General features: G+C 52.6%; 1 protein-coding gene across 2 annotated transcripts in view; it reads right to left on the bottom strand.

The window, feature by feature from the left end:
- Nucleotides 1-20755, bottom strand: part of LOC127051306 (C-type lectin Cal-like) — a 124760-nt gene that overhangs the window by 35913 nt on the left and 68092 nt on the right. The window contains exon 1 of one of the 2 annotated variants that reach the window (XM_050953469.1): nucleotides 12349-12489. The exons of the other annotated variant lie outside the window; for it this stretch is intronic. The gene's annotated coding sequence lies outside the window, so the exon portion shown is untranslated. Of the gene's footprint in view, nucleotides 1-12348; nucleotides 12490-20755 lie in introns of those variants that run through there. 2 annotated transcript variants of the gene reach the window in all.

A 20755-nucleotide genomic window follows, 5' to 3' on the forward strand; every position in this document is an offset into this window, starting at 1 on the left:
TTCCCCCTCCCCTTCCCAGAGACCCCAGCAGCCAATCCCATTCCTCAGACTGTGCAGCTTTCTGCTCTCTCTAGGACCCAGCAGCCCTGCTCTTACATGCTCCACTACTTCCCATCTGTCCGGGCTCCCGGCAGAGCGGTGCCCCCAGGCAGAGCGGTGCCCTACGCGGCTGCCTGTTCTGCCTATGGCTAAGGACGGCCCTGCCCCCCTCATCCCTCATGGGGCATTTCTGTGCTTCAGAGCTGGGGCTGTTTGCTAAAGGGTCTGGCTGGGCTGGAAGGACCCCAGAGGGATCCTGTCCCCCAGCTGTCTGGTACCGAGCTCAGAGCCCATCTCCCTGTGTCTGAAGAGCCCTTCCTCTTCCACCCCTCACTGAGCCAGGCCCCAGGGACAGAACTGAACACCCAGCAGGGAGCCAGGTCCCAGCTCCTCAGTGGCTGGGCTCTGCAAGCAGCATCTCCAGGGACTCCCCAGACCAGGACTGCAGGTGGGGAGAAGGGGGGTCAGCAGGGAGGCCGTGGTCACTCAGATGGGATCTGGGTCCCAGGCCACAGGGTCCCATTTGCAGAGCAAAGTGGTTCTCAGAAGGTGCATTTGCCATTTCCCGCTGCCCCTCTCTCCCCCAGTGCAGGGGCTGGCAGGTCCATTTGATAGCCACCTATATAGAACGTGTAGGGAGGGCACAGGTAGCAGAAGAGAAGAGTTTGGAAGAGGCCCCAGTGCAACCAGGACGGAGGCAGTCTGTGTGCACGTGGCTGGAATGCCAGCTGCAGGTGCAGCACCTCTGCAATCGTTCTCTGACTAGAGAGCTGGGTTAGTGGTAGAGACTTGGAGCCTCTCGTGTTATCACCCAGCACTTGGTTCATGAAACACCCACTGACCCCACCCCCAGGCCTTTCCCCTGTAACCCTTCTGCCCCTCTAGTTGGCAGCAACAAGGGCCGGGTTCAGTATCCAGGGGTTCCGTTTCAGTAACACAATGCATAACCGGCTCGAGCCCCCACCCAGTGACCTGGGACACTCACATACCACACCCCCCTGGGCGCCTCTAGGAGGCAATACTTCCCCTCTCGCAAGCACGGAGTCTGAGTGTAGCAAAATCTTTTTTAATAAAGGAAGGAATCAATGCGGCATCCCATTGGAGAAACACCACAAACAGGGTTATAACACAAACCATAAACAAAAACCCACCTCCAAGTACGTTTGGCACTGTCCTTTTTCCGCTTAGGGTTTTAAGTCCAATCACCCCAAAGTCCAACAACCCAAAAGTCTCTGGTCAATGCCACCCCAGAGTTCGAGAGTCTATCTGTAGAGGTCCCTCCCCCCAGCCTGGGTAGAAAGGGGCACCTTACGTGGTCCAGGGCCAACTGCCCTGCCTCTCCGTGGGTTTTGCTTCCGCCTTCTCCACGAACTGCTCCGCTTCACCAGCCGCTCCACTCTGCTCCTCCAGCCGTCCTCAGGAACTGCTCCGCTCCACCAGCTGCTCTGCTCCATGAGCTGCTCTGCAAAACTGCTCGGCTCTGCTCACTCTGTGGGCCGCTCCACCCGTCCCACAGCTACTCCGCTCTGCCAGCCGCTCTGCTGCCACCAGCTGTCCCGTGATCCGCTCCAGCCGTCCCCGCAACTGCTCCACTCCGCCAGCTGCTCTGTTCCACAGCATATCTTCAGGCTCCCCCACTAGCTAGCACAATGCTCAGTGCTCTCAGCTAAGTCATTTCAGCTTTTTTGTGATTTCAACTCTTAGTGATCTCAGCTCTTAGTGGGGGAGCCCCAGTGCTAGTGCACCATTAGCCCAAAGTGCATTCAGCTCAGCAACCTGTATTTAGATTCTTGAGGGAATAAAAAAATCAACTCTGACATTCCACAGTGGAGAGAGGAGGGGGTGCAACTGGTGCTTCTGGCTCCACAAGGAGCCTGCACCACCAGGCACAGATACCTGTCCCCAGCCTCTCTACTTCACTGGGTTTTGGAACCCATGACCCTTGTCTAGCAAGTACCACCCAACTGAGGGTGAGTCATTTGTCACCAAGCAGTCCCACCGCTCAGCAATCTGGGATAGGGTAGGCGTGTCTATGCAAATAAACTCTCTGACATTCTTTCCACCAGATGTCAGGGTAGAGCTTATCCTGACTCTGCTTACATCCTTCCCCCAGCCAAGAATTTGTCGTCCCGACAAATCACATTCCCTACTATACCAACTTATTGGTCCCCTCCAAAAGGCATTAGATAGCCCACTTTAGCTTTCACAAACCTGTGTGCTAAATGTATAGGCTCCTCACTAATCACCCCAGGTGCATCGTAAGTTAACCGTTTCACTGGTCTTATTACCCTGTCTCGCCTATTAAGAATCTCTGTTGCTATGGTAGGGGGGACATCCTCTTGAGTGCCGGATGGGGAGGTTTCCTGTGAGTTCCCCTCAGATACTGGCATAGGCTCCTGCATTTCTAGTTCTAACAGTGGAGGGTCGCAGGTGCTCTGGACATCCTCCATCTGTATGTCACCATTGTCCAATAGCCTGTGTAAGGCATTACACGGGGGTCCCACCAGTGGCTCAGGGATGTCAGGAATGGGCCTAAATACTTCTGCCATAGGGTTTAGGGCGGAAGAGGATGTGCTCTCTTCTGATTCAGCGGATCGAGACTGAAATCTTGTCTTCATCCCAGGATACACCATGGTTGTGTCTTCCTCCTCAGACTCACTGTCAGATGTGCCGAGTAGGGGTAGGTTAGCTGCAGGAGGCCGGCTGTCCACATTGGAAGGCGGCTTTGGTACAGCACCTTTGTTCTGCCCAGTTGCCCTGTTGTGGTCCACCTCATAAGGGCTGCTTACCAATTCTCCCACAGGGAGCAAAAGGTTTCTATGCACGGTTTTGGTCTGCCCTGGACCCTCTTCAGGTTTTATCTTGTAGACCGGCAGGTCTCCTAGCTTTTCCATCACTAAGTAAGGTATTGCCTTCCATCTGTCAGCTATCTTGTGTTTGCCAGCAATACCCAAATTTCTCAGCAGGACTCTGTCCCCTGGCTGGAGCTCTTGCAGACGTACCCTAGCATCATATCGATGTTTGTTGCGGCCTGCATTCTTCTGAGCTGCAGATGTAGCTAAGTGATAAGCATCCCGCAGCTTTTCTCGTAGACGGGATAGATATTGCTGGTGAGTTTCATAGCTATCTCCATCCTCGGATACACCAAAGCACAAGTCTATGGGTAATCTTGGTTCTCGCCCAAACATTAAGAGATATGGGGTGACTCCCGTAGCGTCGTTCTTTGTGGCGTTGTAGGCGTGCACTAGAAATGCGACATGTTGGCTCCAGGTTGCCTTCTGCTCTGGCCGCAAAGTCCCTAACATATCTAACAGGGTTCGGTTGAACCTCTCTGGCTGAGGGTCACCCTGTGGGTGATAAGGCGTTGTCCTTGACTTTTTAATTCCTGCTATCCTCAGCACCTCCTTCAGAAGGTGACTCTCAAAGTCTCGTCCCTGATCCGAGTGTATCCGGGCTGGGAATCCATAAACTGAGAAATATTTTTCCCACAGTACTCGAGCGACGGTAGTGGCCTTCTGATCACGTGTGGGATATGCCTGCGCATATCGCGTGTAATGGTCGGTCACTACTAGGATGTTCCCAATATTCCTCTTGTCCACTTCTAAAGACAAGAAATCAATGCAAACCAGCTCCAGAGGTTTGTTGCTGGTGATGTTCTTCAGATATGCAGCCCTCGTGGGCAGAGTTTTCCTCTGCACACATCGCGCGCAGGTCTCACATTTCCGGCGAACATCTTCAGCCATCCGTGGCCAATAGAATCTACTGCGGATAAGTTCCAGGGTCCTCTCCATCCCTAAATGTCCAAAGTCATCATGCAGGGCCCTCATGGCCAGGGCTCTGTAATCTTTTGGCAGCACTAGTTGATTCCGTTGCTTTTGTAGAGGGTCTGTGGTCGTGCGGTGTAGCACTCCCTGAATCAGTTTTAGTTTGGTCCATTCTCTCAATAGTAGTTTGCCCTCTGGGGTAGGTGGGACAACCTCAGCTGGGCCTCGCCCCCCTCTTTTGGCAAGTAGTGTATCACGAATGTCAGCATCTTGTAGTTGGGCCTCTTGCCAGTCAGCCGTATTGAGCATGGGCAAGGGAGATTGGTCCAAAGCAATGTAGTTCACTGAAGCAGAAGGCACGCCTTCAGGGGGTAGGCCCAAAGCTTCAGCAACACATCCATGAAGGCTCTCATGGGCCTCCGGCTCTCGGCGACTCACACTGCAAATAGCTCTCACGCCATCCGTGGGTATCACAGCAACATCAGGTGCCTGCGGACGTCTGGACAAGGCATCTGCATCTACATTGCTCCTCCCTGATCGGTATTGAATGCTGAACTCATAGCTAGCCAAGGCGGCCACCCATCTCTGGCCTGTAGCATCCAATTTAGCACTTGTTAACACATAGGTCAGTGGGTTGTTGTCTGTCCACACCTGGAACTGAGCACCGTACAAGTAGTCTCGGAATTTCTCAGTGATGGCCCATTTCAAGGCCAAGAACTCCAGCTTGTGGATGGGGTAGCGAGTTTCACTGTCAGACAGTCCTCGGCTGGCAAAGGCTACCGGTTTGCGTTTGCCTTCCACTTCCTGATACAGTACTGCTCCCAGACCCTCCAAACTGGCATCAGTATGCAGGATAAACGGTTTGCTTGGGTCAGCAAAGACTAGGACGGGAGCATGAGTTAAGCGAGTAATGATTTCCCGAAAAGCTCTCTCACATCTTTCATCCCACCGCGGCCCAAATGGTTCGAAGGGGCCATAGTGTCTCTGCAAAGGCGGCTTTGGAGGCCTCCGCTTATTCTGGGTCTTAGATTTGTTCTTGTTGGACTGGTATCCCCTGGTAAGATCATTCAGAGGTTTTACAATCGTAGCATAGTTCTTCACAAATCTGCGGTAGTAACCACTAAATCCAAGAAACGTCTTGAGTTCTCTGTAGTTAATGGGACGTGGCCAGGTAGTGAGTGCTTCTATTTTATCGGGGTCAGTACTCACACCCTCTTGGGACACGATGTGACCTACATACTTCACTGAGGTTTGGCAGAACTGGCATTTATCAATTGAAAGCTTCAAACCGTATGCCTCCAACCTGTCGAGCACTTTAAGAAGTCTTTCTTCATGTTCCTCCAGGGTTCTTCCAAACACAATCAGGTCATCCAAGTAAACTAACACCTGCAGTAAATTCATGTCTCCCACGACTTTTTCCATAAGACGTTGAAATGTGGCAGGTGCTCCAGAAATCCCTTGGGGCATGCGTTCGAACTGATAAAACCCTAATGGGCAGATGAAGGCTGTCTTCTCCTTATCTTCTTCACCCAGAGGGATCTGGTAGTATCCACTCCGAAGATCCAACACAGAGAACCACTGACTACCCAGCAAACAGTCCAAGGCATCTTGTACTCGAGGCATGGTGTACTGATCAACCGTAGTGCGCCTGTTTAGGGTGCGGTAGTCAATACACATCCGGATTTTTCCACTCTTCTTACGAACGACCACAATGGGTGAGGCATAGGGGCTTCGTGACTCTGTGATGATACCATTTGCGATCAGCTCTTGAAGATGATGGCGCACGTCTTCCATCTCAGAGAGGGCAATCCTCCTAGACCTCTCCCTGAAGGGTCGGGGATCTTGTAGCCTGATATGGTGTTCCACTCCCTTTGCACATCCCACGTCCCACTCATGTAGTGAGAACACCTTGGATCTCTCGCAAAGCTTCTTCCTCAGGCGATCCTTCCACTCCTCAGACAGCGGTGAGTCCCCGAAGTCAAACTTCGCAGGATCTATCATTGGAACTTCAGCTTCACACTGGGGTCTCACAACGCTTTCAGGCTCAAAAATGTCTGCAATCTTCTGCCCTGGTTTTACAAACACATCACGGCGTGTTTCATTAGCAACCAGTATCGTCACCTCCTCCTGGGCTTCAGCAGGTAGGGTTATGACTCCGCTGAGAACCAGCACTCCTTCTGGGAGCCCTCCCTTGGTTGGCTGCTCTACCACAGCTAATGTTTCCTTACTGCCTTTTAGGCAGGTACTCCTGACAATCACCTCCTTTTCTGACATGGCAGGCACCACTAAAGGGACCGGGCCCGCATACCTCAGTGCTCCGACTGGCAAATCAGGCATCACTTTTCTCGTGTCCTCAATTTTTCTGTAAGCCTCGGCACAGTGTGTGTGTATCACCAAGGTATTCAGATATTGGTCTCCTGCTTGCTGTCTGCAGTAATCGGCCAGTATCCTAAAGAGGCTGGAGTTGGTCCCTATTAGCACAGACACATCAGAGGCTCCTTTGGGGTCAGGGCATATTAAAGCAGCAGTGTCCACCTCCTGTCTTACCCCAGCAATCTCTTCTGGGAATTCCAGGTGTACTATGACATAGCCCTGATAAGGGTATTCATCCATGCTGAGGCCACACAGACCAATGCCAGTCAGTGGCTGTATGGGCAGGTGCCTAAGCATCTGTTGGTAGAATGACTGAAATATAATAGTCACTTGAGATCCAGTGTCAAGCACAGCTTTACACTCCGCCCCTTCAATCCTCACCATGACCTCTGCTCGAGGCCCTATCAGTCCTGCAGGGATCCCAGCTGGTTGGTCTCTTCTGGGGGAATCTTCAAATCCTCTAGGCCTAGATGGTCTCTGTCCCCGGACCTTCTGGCAGCTACTGGATCTCTCCCAACTGATCCTCAGCTTTTCATACACTAAGGAGGGGTTCTCTTCCTTATGGCAGTTAGCAGCACTGTGCCCATCCTGACCACACCGGTAGCAAAAGAAGTGTCCTTTCCCCATTCGGCGAGGTGGGACGGTGACTCTAGATACTGACTTCTCTATCATCACAGTCTGAGGCTCCTTATTCCGGGAAGTCTTAGCTTGGTCAATGATGCTTTGCAGCTCAGCTATCCGTTCTGTCAGGACCTGCATTTGTTGGGCAAGTTCCTCTGTGGTGCTCACCATCAGTACACTGGCCATTGGCGGTGGTGTCGTACTGGCTCGTTCCAATGTTTGGGCTTCCCAACACTCGCTGGCTGCCTGCCTTTCTTCTTCTTCCCTGACCTCCTTTATCAGCTGGGAGTAACTTGGGGGATGTTCCTGCCGTTCTCTTAGTCGGAGATGAAGTAGGATTGGGTTCCGATACTGAGTCCCTCTTACAACTTGAGCCAGTCTGGTCTGATCCATCTGCTCAGCAGTCACTGCTCCCCTCATAACAGCTCTCTGAAGTAGTCTCTCCAGCCTCTGTATGTAGGCTGAAATTTTCTCACCCCTTTGCTGTCGGGAATTAATGAATTTACAGTAACTGTCCTCAGGGCCCTCTACGCTCCCAAAGGTATTATCAAGGGCCTCTAGGCAGTCCTTCACACTGACCTCAGGGTCAGTGAGCTTCAGGGTGCGAATTACATCTAATGCTGGGCCACTAAGGCTCTCTATTAGACATCGTCGCTTTTCTACATCGGGTACGGCCCACTCCCGCAGCATTTCAGTAGTATGCTCCAACCAAAGTTCAAACTCCTCTTCCCCATCAAATAACCTTAACTTACGACAAGAGTTTGACGTAGCATAGGCCAACACAATCTTTTCCAATATATGCCCCAGTGCTTTTGCCCAATCATAGGCTGAGTCTGCCGCCCCTGAGCTAGAGGCTGCAGGACTGGGGCCCAACAAACCCGACATATTAGCCATTATACAAACAGTAGTTTCCTCAAAATATAAACATAATTATTTCCCAATACAGTGGAACACTCAACAAGTGCTTGCGAGGGGTACTGACCCAGGGATCCCGGACGAGCCCCCAAAAATGTAACCCTTCTGCCCCTCTAGTTGGCAGCAACAAGGGCCGGGTTCAGTATCCAGGGGTTCCGTTTCAGTAACACAATGCATAACCGGCTCGAGCCCCCACCCAGTGACCTGGGACACTCACATACCACACCCCCCTGGGCGCCTCTAGGAGGCAATACTTCCCCTCTCGCAAGCACGGAGTCTGAGTGTAGCAAAATCTTTTTTAATAAAGGAAGGAATCAATGCGGCATCCCATTGGAGAAACACCACAAACAGGGTTATAACACAAACCATAAACAAAAACCCACCTCCAAGTACGTTTGGCACTGTCCTTTTTCCGCTTAGGGTTTTAAGTCCAATCACCCCAAAGTCCAACAACCCAAAAGTCTCTGGTCAATGCCACCCCAGAGTTCGAGAGTCTATCTGTAGAGGTCCCTCCCCCCAGCCTGGGTAGAAAGGGGCACCTTACGTGGTCCAGGGCCAACTGCCCTGCCTCTCCGTGGGTTTTGCTTCCGCCTTCTCCACGAACTGCTCCGCTTCACCAGCCGCTCCACTCTGCTCCTCCAGCCGTCCTCAGGAACTGCTCCGCTCCACCAGCTGCTCTGCTCCATGAGCTGCTCTGCAAAACTGCTCGGCTCTGCTCACTCTGTGGGCCGCTCCACCCGTCCCACAGCTACTCCGCTCTGCCAGCCGCTCTGCTGCCACCAGCTGTCCCGTGATCCGCTCCAGCCGTCCCCGCAACTGCTCCACTCCGCCAGCTGCTCTGTTCCACAGCATATCTTCAGGCTCCCCCACTAGCTAGCACAATGCTCAGTGCTCTCAGCTAAGTCATTTCAGCTTTTTTGTGATTTCAACTCTTAGTGATCTCAGCTCTTAGTGGGGGAGCCCCAGTGCTAGTGCACCATTAGCCCAAAGTGCATTCAGCTCAGCAACCTGTATTTAGATTCTTGAGGGAATAAAAAAATCAACTCTGACATTCCACAGTGGAGAGAGGAGGGGGTGCAACTGGTGCTTCTGGCTCCACAAGGAGCCTACACCACCAGGCACAGATACCTGTCCCCAGCCTCTCTACTTCACTGGGTTTTGGAACCCATGACCCTTGTCTAGCAAGTACCACCCAACTGAGGGTGAGTCATTTGTCACCAAGCAGTCCCACCGCTCAGCAATCTGGGATAGGGTAGGCGTGTCTATGCAAATAAACTCTCTGACATTCTTTCCACCAGATGTCAGGGTAGAGCTTATCCTGACTCTGCTTACACCCCACTAACAGGTGTTTGAATCACACTCATATCTCCAGCTCCAGGGAGATCGTGTGTCTGGAAAGCCAACACCATGTGGTTGGGATGGTGGGGAGGGGCAGGGTTATAGATACTGCACCCCATGGTGGGGGCTGGGACCCCCATTGCACCGCGACTGGAAGAAGGAGTAAAATGGGAGAACTCCCCTGCACAGCGATGCTCCAGCAGGGACTGGACACAGGACTGGAGGCTGGACCCAGCTCCCGGAGGGGCAGAGCGCTGGGCACAGCTCCGCAGGGCGTTAGGGTGCCACGTGCAGGGCTTTGCTGGGTGGGAGGAAGGGGTGAGGCAGAGAGGGCCCCAGGGTCAGGGAACACACACAGGACAAGCTTGGCCACCCATCCCCGTAACCGATCAGCTGCCGCCAGCCCCCCAGCGCAGGAGGAGGAAGAAGCTGGAGGAAGCCAGGGTCTCAGCTGAGTGACTCGCTGGGCAGCTGCTCTGGTGCAAGGCCAGTCCAAGTGCAGCCTGCATGGGACACTGGCCGGGCCTGGGGTATTTATAGACCAGTGCGGAGAGGGGACCGGGTGTCAGTACTGAACATGCAGATCTGTGCTGATGGCAGCTACAATCATTTAACGCCCAGGCAAACCGAGCTAAGAGAAGCCAGGACCCAGCCACCAGCCTGGCTTTGAGCAGGAGGAAGCGTTTGTCAGGGCTGAGATAACAGATAAAATAAAAGCTGTTTCCTTCCCTCTCCCCACCCACCATCGGTCAGCGCTGAGGTCAGTGTGGCTGTGGGGAGCCATCGTGCCCTGGCTCTGACTGGCCCAACTGCTCACATCCATCTTGTCCCATGGAAAGTTGAGGGCAGAGACCCAGGGAGTGTAAATCAGCTGGAGTCCACCTGAAGTCAGTGGGGGGATCCCCAGTGGGTACAGGCTGGTGTGGGGCTATTGGAGTCCTTGGGGTCAGAGCCCCAGACGGTGGGCGTTGCTCAGAGCTCCGCTGGAATCACCGGGGCTAGAACCCCAGTGGGTGAGAACTGGCCAGAGCTCCACGGGGGTCACTGGACTCACACCAGCTGGGGCCTGGCCCCCATCAGTGCAGGGTAAAACGACAACTTTCCCAATTCCCAGCCCTCAAGCCCGAGGAGCACTCGGCCCATCACGCGCCCTGTGCTTGGCTCCTCAGCACCCTGCACTGGGTGTTGTCATTTGCACCTGTGCAAAGAGACTGTGAAATACACCATCCTCCCAGGGCGGCGATTTACATGTACCAGGCCCTGGTGTAAATGGTGACGTATGGAGCCGGGGACAGTCAGGTCCACGAGGACTAGATTGCGAGTGCTGCCTGTGGCTGAGGGATTGGCCCTGTTCTGGGCTGTCCACGCTCCCCGGGTCTGTCTCTCTGCTGCATTTCAAGGGAGCCCATTACCCTGCTATGTAGGTGCTGACCGTGGCCCAATGAAAGCGGTGTCAGACTTGCCCCGAAGTGACTCAGATCTCACATGTCTGTGGTTTGGCTGCTTGTGCCTGGGGCTAGTGAGGCTGTTTAAAGGCTGGGCACAGCTCAGACCCTGTGAATTCGTGACACCTGGTAACTTCCCTCATCTCATTTCCAAGCACCAGCTGACTCCTACTGTGAATTTTATGCATAGATTGCAAGGCCAGGAGGGACCAATGGGATCACCAGGTCTGACCCCTATAAAACACAGGCCAGAGACCTACCCCACAATAGTGCCTAGAGTGGAGCTGTTAGAAAAACATCCAGTGTCGGTTTTAAAATTGCCCGTGATGGAGAATCCACCACAACTCTGGGGAAGTTGTTCCAGTTACTCTCACTGGCAAAAATTTCTGCCTCATTTCCAGCCTGAATTTGTCTAGCTTCAGCTCCCAGGACTGGACTGTGTTACACCTTCGCCTGCTAGACTGGGGAGCCCATTGCTCAATATCTGTCCCCATGTAGGTATTTAGAGACTGGAATCAAATCACCCCTTAACCTTTCCTTTGCTCAGCTGAACAGATTGAGCTCCCTGAGTCTAGCACTGTAAGGCAGGTTTTCTAATCCTTTAATCCTTCTCGTGGCTCTTCCCTGACCCCTCTCCAATTATCAACATCCTTCTTGAACCGGGAACACCAGAACTGGGCACAGGATTCCGCCAGCAGTCACACCACTGCCAAACACAGAGGTAAAATAACCTCGCTGCTCTGACTTGAGACTCCACTGGTTTTAAATCCCAGGTTTGCATTAGCCCTTTTGGCCGCAGCATTGATCTGGGAGCTCATGTTCAGCTGGTTACCCAGCCCCACCCCCAAATCTTTTACACCGTCCCTGCTTCCCAGGACAGACGCCCCTATCCTGTAAGTCTGGCCTGTGTTCTGTGTTCCTAGCTGTCTGCATTTACATTTAGCCATACTGAGCCGTATTGTTTGCTGCACCCAGTTTACCAGGAGATCCAGATCGCTCTCCACCACTGACCTGCCCTCGTCATTATTTACCATCCCCACAACTCTGTGCCCCCTGCAAACTTAGCAGTGCTGGATTTATGTTTCCTTCCAGGTCTCTGATAACAATGTTAACTAGTGTAGGGCCGAGAACTGATCCCTGCAGGACCCCACTGGAAACAACCCCCCCCATGGTTGGAATGTTCCGCTGGGGACACTGAGAGCTGTGGGTCCCCGTGTTACCCCACGGCCGCAGCAAGGGTGAGCTTGGCTGGAGATTAGACTGTTTGTCAGCTCCCTGCCACACCAGCCTGCTCTGCTGAGGGGGTTCCCCCCACCTCTTCTGCTTCCCAGCTCTATCGTGGGGGTTCCCTCCACTCCTCTTGCCCTCCCTGATCTTCTGTGGAGGCTCCCCACCCCTCTCTGCCTCCATGCTCTGCTGTGGGTGCTTCCCCAACCTTCCCGCCCTCCCTGATTTACTATGAGGTGTTCCCCCACCCCTCCTCCTGCCTCCCTGCTCCGTCGGGGTGGGGGCTGAGAGGGCTTATGAAATATCCCTGGGGTGGGGGAGAACCAAAGGGGGATGAGGGCCAGGGGCTACCCTGCAGGGGGTGATGTGCCAGGCCTCACAAAGGGGGAGACACCCGGTTCAGTGCCAGCCAGGGAGGGTGGGGCCCTGGGCACTGATCCCTGGGACAGGACACTCAGCTCTGGTCCATGTGGGGGGTAGGGAGGGGGGCAGGGCTGTGGGGGTGGAGAGCCAGTTAGACACTGTCCCAGGGTCCAGGCAGCTCACACAGGGCAAGTCCAGCCACCAGGCCCCATCCCAGCACCCAGCAAGGAGCAGAGAAGGGACTGGAGGGGGCAGGGACTCACCTGTCCGTTTGTCTGTCTGTCTGTCTGTCTAGGTGGCTGGTCCAGAGCACTGGGTATTGGAGTTCAGCCTGTGCTGGATTCTGGGTCCCCGGCGGGTTTATAGCCCAGCAAGGGGGAGGGACAGCAGGGGTAAAAAGAAGGAGGAGGATGAATTTGGAAATGGGACCAGATGTGACAGTTCAAACCGAGTGATGGCACAGATAAGAGATGACAATCTGCCTCCGCTTCTGCTCAGTTTCCTGCTGCCCCCTGAGATGCCCTGGCATGGCTGGCAGGGCAAGTGTTATTGCTGCTGAGTCACAGCCTGCCACTAGGAAGGGGGCGCTGGGGCAGGCGCTGAGGCAGATGGATGGGCCCAGAGGGCCCATGGGGCGGGATTCCTGCAGAGAGAGCATGATGGGGGGACACAGCAATGGGTTAACTTCCTGCCTGATTGACCCACCCCCACCCACAACTGTGATGTGAGCACCCACCAACCACCCACACCTATCCCTGAGCATCCGGGGGTGAGCAATGCATGTCCCCTCAGCTGTCTCTCAACCCCCCCATCCACCCACTTGTGTCCGTGAGCACACCGCAGAAGACACCTGTCATCACCATATACACCTACCTGGAGCCCCCAAGCCCTGAGTGACTCTTGTGACAGGAATCGGACTCACACCAAGTGCTGTAAATCGAGGTCTCTCTCCCCCTTGTTCACTTGTATTTGCTGACAACGATGGGAGGTGGGGAATGGGGGGGAGGGGAGACAACCCAAACCTCCCAGTGATGGTGCCAGTCAGCCCCTGTGTTGCCAATGGAGAGATGGCCTGGGCTGCCTGTTACAGACTGCCCTGGGGAAGAGGCTGTAGACTCAGGGTCTGTTATCCAGGGACTTGGGCACAGGCTCAACATCGCTGAACCAAAGGCCTGCGAGGGGCCTGGGGCACGCTGGGAGCCTTGGTTTTCACAGATGTTAAAGTCTGAAGGGACCATTGTGATCATCTAGTCTGATCTCCTGCGTCACATGGATCAGAGATCCCACCAGTGAGTTCTGTGTCCAGCCCAGAGCGTCTGGTTTCACTAGGGCAGATCTGCAGAACTGACCAGTCCCCACTGTTATTTACTGCTCCACCAATTCTGCTCTCACCTGCTAATAGCACCAGCAGAGATTTTATATTTTCTTTCAGGTCATTGCAGAAGATATTGAATGTCATAGGGCTGAGAACTGGTCCCTGTAAGGCTCTGCTACATCCACCCCTGGTGAATAGTGATTCCCCATTGACACTTACCTTCTGGGGTCTATTAGTAGGCCAGTTCTTCCTGTATTTAGTATCAGGGACACTGATGATTTTATACTGTGGTAGGTTTTTAAACAGAATGTCCAGCGGGACTAACCCAAATACCTTACACAGTCTCAGTCTATCATGTCAACACAGTTACCTTTATCACCCATATCTGTAATCTTAACAAAACCCCAGGCTGATTGCCCATAATCAGGACCGGCACCAGTGTTTTTGGCGCCCTGGGCGCACGGTCATTTCGCCGCCCCGCGCGCTGCTCCTGCGGCTCTGGTGGAGCTGCTGCAGGCGTGTCTGCGGCAGGTCCACCAGAGCCGGGGGACCAGCGGACCCTCCGCAGGAACGCCTGCGGCAGGTCAACCGGAGCTGCCTGCCACCTCCCCGCAAAATGCTGCCCCCCAATAATCCTGGCTCCCTAGGCGATTGCCTAGGTCTCCTAAATGGAAGCGCAGCCCTGCCCGTAATTCTGCTGCCATGCTTTGATTCTTTACTCATTGCACCATAGATCAGCCTTTCCCTGATTCTGTCTATGATCAGCATCAGACTAACTGACTTATAGTTACTCAGGGTAGCCCATTTCTCTTCTTAAATATTGGCACAAGATTCGCTTTCCTTCAGTCCTCCAAAAAGTTCCCCAATGTTTCAACGTTTCTTAAAAATCAGCATTAGTGCTTCAGACACCTCCTCGGCCATGTCTTGTAATACTCCTGGGTGCCAATTATCCAGTCCTGCTGAATTAAATATGATTCTCTTTATCAGCTGCTAGTTAACATTCTCTCATGGAATAGCAAGTATTTCCATAGCTCTGTAAGAGATGAGTGTTTCTGGGCTCTGACTGGCTGAGACAATTGCACCCAGCAGGCTGCTTCATGATTTCAGTGTGGTGCCTATGGCTGATTAAAGGGACATGGGAACGTTTCTGTCACAGGGGTCAGGTGCTGTAGCATCCCGCTGCTCCCGGGTTTCTGCCGGAAACCTTTTCCTCCCCAAACACTTGCTCAGGCTCTGCCTCTGCATGGAGCTGTGGTTCATTTTCCAGCTGTTCAACACACAGATTTCCCTGACTCCCACATTGTGTTACAGGACAAATGTCACCCACCCTCATCACTCATAACGATAAGGGATCGATTCATGGCGTAGCACCTCTGGGAGTCACTGAGGAGACTGGGGTGTCCTGGTTAGTGGTGGGAACAGCCCAAGGTCCCGAGAGGTCGGGAGCTGATTGAATTATCCAGACAGGACAGGACCCCATCACATGGCACTGGGAGCTCTGATGGCCGATCTCTCCCTGGCCAGGCTCCGGGACTAGCCAGCAATAGTCATGTTGCTGCACAGCACGAGGTACGACTGACCAGAGGGTCCTATTGTCCCACCTCCCTGATTGGGCAGGGGCATTGCACTGAGATGGCTTCAGCCACCCCTCTCAGGCAGCACCCACAGACCTGTGATGGGCACCAGATCCTGCCCTCCCAGCGCCCCACATCTCCTCTAGAACATCCCATTGGGATCCAGCTTCTCCCCATCCTGCTCAGCACCCACCCCACATTGCTAGGAATATGGACCAAAGGGCCAGGCTCTGCGCTTTCCTGCACAGACTGTTACGGGTGTTACCGTTTTATTGCCCCATTAAGAGACGACAGTTGCTGCCACAATTGCAATTTCCTTTGTAATCTAGCAGTTGTGGTACCTCAGGACTTAGCTCTAAGAGAGCAACTTACCTAGAGGACAATGAGCTGAGATAACAAAGTGCCGGCTCATTGCCTCTGGACAAGGGGTGGAGGAGCTCGCTGCTCTCTGGGGTAACCAGGTTCCCCTGACTCTCTGTGCATCCCGACACAGCTCAGTATGGCTTGACTTTTGCATTAGGCTTGGCCAGCTGCAGCTGTGCAGGGCAAGGCCTCTGCTGGCTTCTGCCTTTATGTTTAGTTGTGGCTTTGAATGGTTGTTCAAGACAACAAGCATTTGGGAAAGGCACCTTTTCTACTAGGCTTTGTGACGCAGGCAGAGCAGATGCCAGCTCATGCCAAGGCCCCAGGTCTCACTGAACACTGACAAATGAATGGCTGGAAACCAGCCAGGCTCAGCTGCGGGTTCATGTTGTTACAGTAGGTGTTCTATTTATAAGAATGTGTTTAGTATTTAGACTTTATGAAATGCTTGTAGGATGCTGCATGTATCAAACTTACCTATAATACCGGAACCCCATGGGACCAGGTTATGTTAATTGTTTGCATTGCAACCCTCTGTGATTGCATAAGGTGTGGTCTATGCTACCAAGTTAGGTTGGTGCAAGGCAGCTTAGGTCAACCTAACTCTGTAAGCATCCACACTAAAATGCTTCTCCCAGCGATGTAACTCGCCCACTACGATGTAACTCCACCTCCGCAGAGGGCATAGCACTTAGGTCGCTGTAGTGAGTCATTATAGACACTGCGTTACTTATACTGACTTTAGTGCTCCCCAAGACATGTCCCGGAATGCCCTAGCATGGCTTCAGACCTCAGAGATTCAGCGGCTGCCTTATAATTCTCCACCAGGCTCACCACATCAGCCAGTATCTTGAGTATAGGCCGCAGCAACCACTCCTGCCCCACAGTCAAGAGGATCTGCGTGAACTGCTCCGGTACAGGGCTGGCCTTACCATGAGGTGAACTGAGGCGGCTGCCTCAGGTGCCAGACTGTGTAGAAAATTGTGTCTGCTGCTGGTAGTGCCACAGATTTTGAACTGCGGGCCCAAAGTGCAGCCAGCCCGCTGGCTCATCGCTAGCTACTCTTGCAGGTGAGCTGAAAGGGCTTCCTGCCAGACAGAGCCAAGCTGAGCCTGTCCCAGCTGCAAAGGTTCCGGCTTCACGATAGAGTGCGGCAAGGGAACAGAAAAGGTGACCCTAGTTTCCTTCATGGTTTGGAATGCTAGGACCCACCAGCCCTGGCACACCGGCCACCTACCTCCAGCAGGCATGCAACGTGGGGCGTAGGGTGGGGAGCCAAGCCCCTCTCAGTTAGCAGTCCAGAGCACATAGGGACCCTGCCAGGTTTGAGAGGCCTGGGAAGGGAGTTACAAGCTAGAGGGATCCTGCAGGTGGTCATTGCCCAGAGAACCGAAATAACACACCACGGGGGCCAGCATGGTGCAGTGAGAACCTCCCTGGCATAATTATCCCTACACTCCCGGGAGACCGGATTCATCCCACTTAGAGCTGATAATGAGGTTTTCTGTGACGCCCAGAGTTCCTGTCCTCCGTGTGACTCCAAAGCCTGTCTCTCTCCCCAACAGACGCTGGTCGCATACAAGACATTGGCCTGCCCCTCGGTCTCTATAAATGTCCCAGGCAGCTGAGAGAGGGAGAGTGGGCGATTTACCTCTGGGGTAGCTACAGGCCCACCCACCCTCTGCGCCCAGGCCCTGCGGGTCAAGGAGCAGAGGGGTTCCCAGGTCACCTGGGACTGCAGGAGTGCAAGAGGCTGGCCCCTCCCTGGGGTTCCCTGGCTGCTCGCAGTCTGTTGTAAGCTCCTGTCATCAGAGAGCTGCGGATCCAGGAGACTGTCGGGCCAGTCAGATCTTGCTTAGGGCTGGGACTTTCCCCAGTGGGTGCAGGGCTATCTCCAAAGATCCTGTAGTAGTGGTGCGGCTGGATCTGTCACTGAGTAGCCAGACAGCTGTGACCCTGGGCGAGATGTGGGTGAGCCTCAGGCAGGGCTCGCCTGAAGCAAACTGAAGTGGCTGCCTCAGGTGCCAGGCTCTGGGGGGCACCCTAGGACCCAGAGTGTAGAAAGTTGTGTCTGCTGCTGGTGCATATGTATTCTCCCTGCTCGAGATGCACAGAGATGGTGGAGTGCTGTGCTGGAGGAAGGAGGGCACAAGAGACATAACAGGCAGGCAGGAGAAAAGGTGAGAGGGACTAACAGAAAGCAGCAGGAGCCGCAAGGAGAGAGAGGGGAGGAGCCTCTTATGTACCTCTCGTGCACCCCCAGGAGCCTGGACTGATTCACACCAGCTTGTCAGGGAGCGTCCTGGTTCCTGCTGCTTCCCTGAACCCACTTGAGGAGAACAGGCAGTCAGTGGAAGTAGTCGGAGACAGTTAGGCCCTTAAGACGCTGATATCTTCCCTGACTCAGGCCTGCTACCAGCCTGCTTATTTGTCCCCTTCAATTGAGTGTTGAGAGCCACTGTAGCTGGCACAGAACAGCCGTCATGAGCGAAAGAAGAAAACGCCCCTTGGGGCAGCATTCAGAAAAAGAAAGAAAGCAAAGGAAGCTTTTCTGTCTAAGCAGGAAGGAGCTCTCCTGAGATACAGAGACACAAATGTTCACGGTGAGCCTTCCAGCCCCAGTGAGGATGTGAGTGGTGAGGAGATGCCTGATCTTCCAGTTAGCCAGAGTGCAGGTGACCTGGCAGCTACTGCAGCATCCATATCTCCATCTCAAATGGATGTAACCATGCCCATTCCTGAAGAAAAGTGTAGATCAGAGAAATGTGGTGGAGGCACAAGAAACAGCTGCTGCTGAGTTTAGTTCCTTAAGTCGAGATGATCCAGGACTGTGGACCCACTTGAGCAGTAGCCTGGAGGACTTCCTTGTACTGCCTGGGCCACAGCAAGTGAAAAACTTCATGTTCCCCAAAGACAATGAAGATAGAAATTTCCATCCAACACATTACTGGTGTGAAATCCCCAATGGTGACAAAGTGGAGAGGCCATGGCTTATGTACTCGAAAACCCAGAATGCTGCATAGTGTTTTTGTTGCAAACTCTTCTAGTCTAATCTTCCAGCCACATTGGGTTCTACAGGAACAAAGGACTGGAAAAATCTGACTAGAAATCTGACATGCCATGAGAAGGCAGCAAATCACCAGAGAGCATTCCGTAGGTGGAAAGAGCTTGACGTGAGACTAAGGTTAAAGGCCACCATAGATGATCAGCATCAAGAGAAGATTGCATCAGAGTCTCTTTACTGGCAAAATGTTCTGAAAAGCCTCATTGCCATTGTGAGAATGCTTGCTACCCAAAACCTAGCACTGGTGGCACTTCCGATCAGCTGTATGTGCCAAACAATGGAAACTTCCTTAAAATTGTGGAGTTGGTGGCTGAGTTTGATGCTGTACTCCAGGAGCATCTAAGAAGAGTCACCACCCAAGAAATGGACACACACCGCTACCATGGAAAAAACATTCAAAATGAGATCATACAGTTACTGGCAACAAAAGGCAAACAGAAGATTGTGGCAAAGCTGAAGTCAGCAAGGTACTCTGTTATTCTGGACTGCACACCTGACATCAGCCATATGGAACAAATGACCTTAATGGTGCGTTTTGTAACAACAACAGAACCTAGTGAAAATGTCCTGCAATGGTGACTGTCAGAGAGCATTTTCTAGCATTTCTTGACATTGATGATACTGCAGGAGCTGGTATTACAAATGTGCTTCTTAAAAAGCTGGCAGATACGGGAATTGTGATAGCTGACATGAGAGGTCAGGGCTACGATAATGGTGCCAACATGAGAGGAAAGGACAGAGGAGTGCAGACATGGATCCGAGAGTTAAACCCTCGAGCTTTTTTTGTCCCATGCAGTTCTCATTCATTGAACTTGGTGGTCAGTGATGCAGCATCAGCTTCTAGTGAGGCTGCTGAATTTTTTAATGTAGTTCAAAGCATCTACGTATTTTTCTCTGCATCAATTCATCAATGGCAAATTTTGAAGCAACATCTGGGAATATCCTCTCTGACACTGAAACCACTGAGTGCCACACAATGGGAAAGTCAAGTGGAGGTGATAACGCTCCTCAAACACCAAACTGGGAAGATAGATGATGTCATAGTTGCCATTATGGAGGATAATGCTATGACAGGAACTGTTCATGGGAGAATAGTGGCAGAGGGAAATGGAATCACCAGAAACACACATAACTTCACATTTCTGTGTGGCTTAGTGTTGTGGCATGACGCACTGTTTGGAATAAATGTTGTAAGAAAGAGACTCCAGGGTGTTGGCCTTGAAATTTCTGGAGCAATGGAACAACTGGACAAAGCAAAGTCATACCTACAGTCTTACCGGTCAGATGAGGCATTTCAAAATGTTCTGAAGAGTGCACAGAAGTTGGTAGAGGAACTTAACACTGAAGCTATTTTCCCACCCATTTAAGAATACAAGAGTTACCGAAGAAGAAGACATTTTGATTATAAGGCACGGGATAATCTCATAAGAGACCCCAAACAACAATTCAAAGTTGAATTCTTTAACCAGGTGCTAGATTGTGCAATACAGTCAGTTGAAGAACGTTTCATGCAGCTCAAGGAACACAGCAGTATATTTGGGATGCTGTATGATATTCCAAAACTCCTCACTATACCTGAAGAAGACCTACACCAGAAATGCAGGGTACTAGAGACAGTGTTGACACATGATGACGTGCACAATATTGATGCAAGTAATTTAGGTGATGAACTGAAAGTCCTTTCAAGATACATTTCAGCAGGATCAACTCCAAAGGCTGTTCTGGAATATATGTGCACAAATAAGATGACCACCCTCTTTCCAAATGCTTTTGTTGCTCTGTGACAGGGTCAGCTCCAGCTTTTTTGCCTCCCCAAGTGGTGAAGTGGAAAAAAAAAGAAAAGAAAGCCGCGATCGGCGGCACTTCGGTGGCAGCTCTACCGCGCCGCTTCATTCTTCGGAGGTGGTTCCTTCGCACCGAGAGGGACTGAGGGACCCACTGCTGAAGTGCTTCCGAAGACCCAGACATGCCGCCCCTTTCCATTGGCCGCCCATGCACCTGCTTTCTTCACTGCTGCCTGGAGCTGGCCCTGCTCTGTGCATACTTCTAACACTTCCTGTAACAGTTGCCAATGGAGAACGCAGCTACTCCAAGCTGAAGTTAATAAAAACACATCTACGCTCCACAACGACACAGGAGAGGCTGGTCGGCCTTGCAACCATCTCAATAGAGTGTGAGCTGGCCCAGACTGTGGACCTTCAGCAGGAAGCAGTTCAAATCTTTGCAACCAAGAAGGCAGGGAAAGCATCACTTTGATTATTCAAACAGATAAAAATGCCAGTGTGACAGGTTGGATCACAGAAACCCCCTTGGGAACTGCCAATTGATGTGCCAAGGCTACTTCTGCCCCTGCT

The sequence above is a fragment of the Gopherus flavomarginatus genome, chromosome 1 (assembly GCF_025201925.1).
Source record: "Gopherus flavomarginatus isolate rGopFla2 chromosome 1, rGopFla2.mat.asm, whole genome shotgun sequence".
Taxonomy (NCBI): Eukaryota; Metazoa; Chordata; order Testudines; family Testudinidae; genus Gopherus; species Gopherus flavomarginatus.